This window comes from Lycium ferocissimum, chromosome 12 (genome assembly GCF_029784015.1).
Source record: "Lycium ferocissimum isolate CSIRO_LF1 chromosome 12, AGI_CSIRO_Lferr_CH_V1, whole genome shotgun sequence".
Taxonomy (NCBI): Eukaryota; Viridiplantae; Streptophyta; class Magnoliopsida; order Solanales; family Solanaceae; genus Lycium; species Lycium ferocissimum.
This window is the reverse complement of record NC_081353.1, coordinates 29,875,108-29,878,413: the sequence shown is the minus strand read 5'-3', so window position 1 is coordinate 29,878,413 and position 3,306 is coordinate 29,875,108.

The following is a 3,306-nucleotide window of genomic DNA, read 5'->3' as shown; positions in this document are numbered from 1 at the left end:
ATTTACTCGTTGTCTTAAAATAAATATTTTAGTTTAATGACTCTTTATATTTTTAAGATCAAACATAAGAGTTAGAAGGTAAAATAAAAACACCTATGCCTAATTACGGTCTATGTTGGATTTAAAATTTTACATACTCAACAGTCTTCAATTAATAATTAGATTAGGATTGAAATTGAGAATCAATATATGTTTCAAACTCTATTTTCACTCTGATATCTTTTATTTCTAAAATAGCCAATAAAATATACTAAACTTAGACTAAAAGAGAATTTAAGTTGATCAATATTTTAGGGATATTTTTGTCGTTCAATATTGTTAATCGTATTTTAATAAATAAAAGATATAAATAGATAGATATTGATCTCTATAAATATGATTTGCATGTTATTCCTAGTCAATCTCTTTTCTTGATAGTTAGTACAAAGAGTCTTTGACTAACTAAAATTTAAAAAAAAAATAAAAAAAAATGAGCCAAATATGTTTAGTTTTGGGATTCCTCCACAATTTTAATCACTAAGTTAAAATTAATAAAGAAATTTGATCTTTTAGCTAATTTTCATTGGTGCCGGTGTTTTAGTTTACATGTGTGCCGATAATCATAATCAAAATACGAGACTTTGCACCAATATATGACTAAATTTACCGCGATAACCACAACAAAGGGTTGAAATTGAATTAATAAAATCACTGCCTTATTAGTGGCGGAGCCAGGATTTTCGCTGAGGGGGTTCAAAATATAAAAAAGTAAACATACGAAGAAGCCTAAAGGGGTTCAACATCTACTATATATGCATAAAAATAATTTTAACCTTGTTAAAACAATATTTTTTTTCTCCGAGGGAGTTCGGATGAACACCCTCAGCTCTATGTGGCTCCGCCACCGTGCCTTACAATCATAGATTTGTCATCATGATTGTTCTCAAGATATGACAAACCTTATACTATAGCGTTTGACACATAATATAATTACGTTGATATTTGTTATAGGATCCAAAGGTGGCCAGTGCATGCCTCCGGTCCAATGTACCCAATCGAGATTATTGAAAAAATTCTACATCAATAGAAAATTAAACCATAAAGGGAAAAATAACATTGGATCGACTTACAATAATCTCGATTTGGTAATGGTGAGAAGAACACACTAAATGCAACTTATAAGATCAAGTGGCTTACTGGATTGATCCAGGTTGTTTCAGACACGAGATGTAAAATGAAAAATCGGGAAGACTTGTAATGTAGTGATAGCTCTCTTACTTTTTATATAATCGGACCTTTAATTGACATTCCTTGGTACATATGCTTCTCCCACAATTACATATTTTGATTGGGATAGGACTCATGCAATTCTCTTGCAACTCAGGATTACCACTTTAATTATAACTATATTCTAGGAAAATTGTGATTAATTACCTTAATTATCCAACATGGAATTATATAGGTGAAGTTGTAATTGTTTAGACGTGTGCAACTTATGGCATTGCATGTAGACTCAAACTTGGAGTCTTAACTCTTTGTATTTGTGTAGGCCTTGCACAACACTGTCCGTTTATGCAAATATAGTTTACCACAAACTCTTCATCCTAATGCATATTTTCAATTGTGTCCTTTTTTATTAGTTCTTGTAAAAATTAATGTAAATAATTAAGGGCATAAAAATCAATCAACATTTAGAGGATATTTTTGTCGTTCAACATTTATCGAAAATTATTCATGCTTTTAATATATGTAGATGTAGATAGATAGTTAGATATAGATATATATTTCAAAATACCGCTATAAAATGTAATTATGGAGCATAAATTTTCCTACTCTTTCTCAGATGTGTTTAAGTATTGATAGTGTAAATAATGTTTACACAAACAAATCACTATAAGATGGAGTATAATTTTTGAGTTTATGTTATATAAAACCGTCAATATAAGAATCTTTACACTATAAGATATTATATCTTTTGATAAGCATTAATAGCTAGGTAACCTGATAAAATGAGAGTTAAAAGTTATATACACTATTAATATTTTTATAATAGGTGACCCCAAAATATATACAAACATTAAATTGAGCTATTAGTTTTAATTATTACACACAACGCTATTAGTTTTATTGCATACAGCTCATTGGATTTTTCTGCCTAACCATACGTATCATTAAAATTGAGCTATTAGTAACCAAGTATATTGTTTTAAATTGAATTGATCAACTTGTTGGCTGGTCTCTGGATAAGAACACTTGGATAAATACAGAGAAATAAAAAAATACATTTATTTAGGTTACTTTTACAATCAATGTCTGTTTACTTCAAAAGTATTTTTCATTAATGTATATGAATAAGCAAGTAATTTACCAAAAGAATTTATTTTCAGTATGAATGGAGACATTGATTTTTTGTTCTTCAATTTAAAAGTACTATAAAAACACTTGTTTTGTTAAAAAAAAAATATTAGAAAAATTAAAATAAAAATGAAATAAGCTGCATCCAACTCATTGGAGGCTGATTTACGCAATTGTCTCTGTTTTAGATAATTAATTAGATTTGGTTTTTATTAAATATTAATTATGAAATAACAAAGGCTAATGTAGCCTTTAGAAAATTACTCATATAGAGAATGTTAAGACTCGGACATAATATTTGTTCAAACTTGTGGACAAAATATTACTATGTCATTTAATACTTTTAATAACTTATAAACTTCTAGATTGTGCATGGTTCTAACATTTTCTCATATAATTTTCAATTTGTATGAAGAGATCTTTAAACCGTAGTCTAAAAAGTGTATTGCGAGAAAAATGAAAACGGTACTAAACAAATGTCCAAAAAGAAACAACGGACGAAGTCTTTTGCCAATTGGAAGAATAGAATCTTTCTAGGAGACAAACTGTTCTTTTATTCTTATTTATTTCTGTTTAATTTTTGAGGAAATAACCTATACATACCGCTCACACATCTAGTTTGTAGTCAATCTAATCCACTACTGTATTATCGGTGTATAAATAATGTATATGTACTGTATAAATATATATACATATTAATATACTTTGTATACATAACGCATATGTTTTGTATAACTACATGAAACCAACTCAAATTACCGTGTATACAAAGTATAGCTATATATTTACATTTATATATTTTATATATATAATGTATATATTTTGTATAAACACATGAAACCAATTCAATTTACAGTGTAGAGATAATGAATTTAAACCCCCAATTTGAGTCCACTCTTCACTTTGGAGTACCCAAATTGAACCTTAAAACAGATCTCTGAAAAAAATTCCAATTCAATAGCTCAATTGATT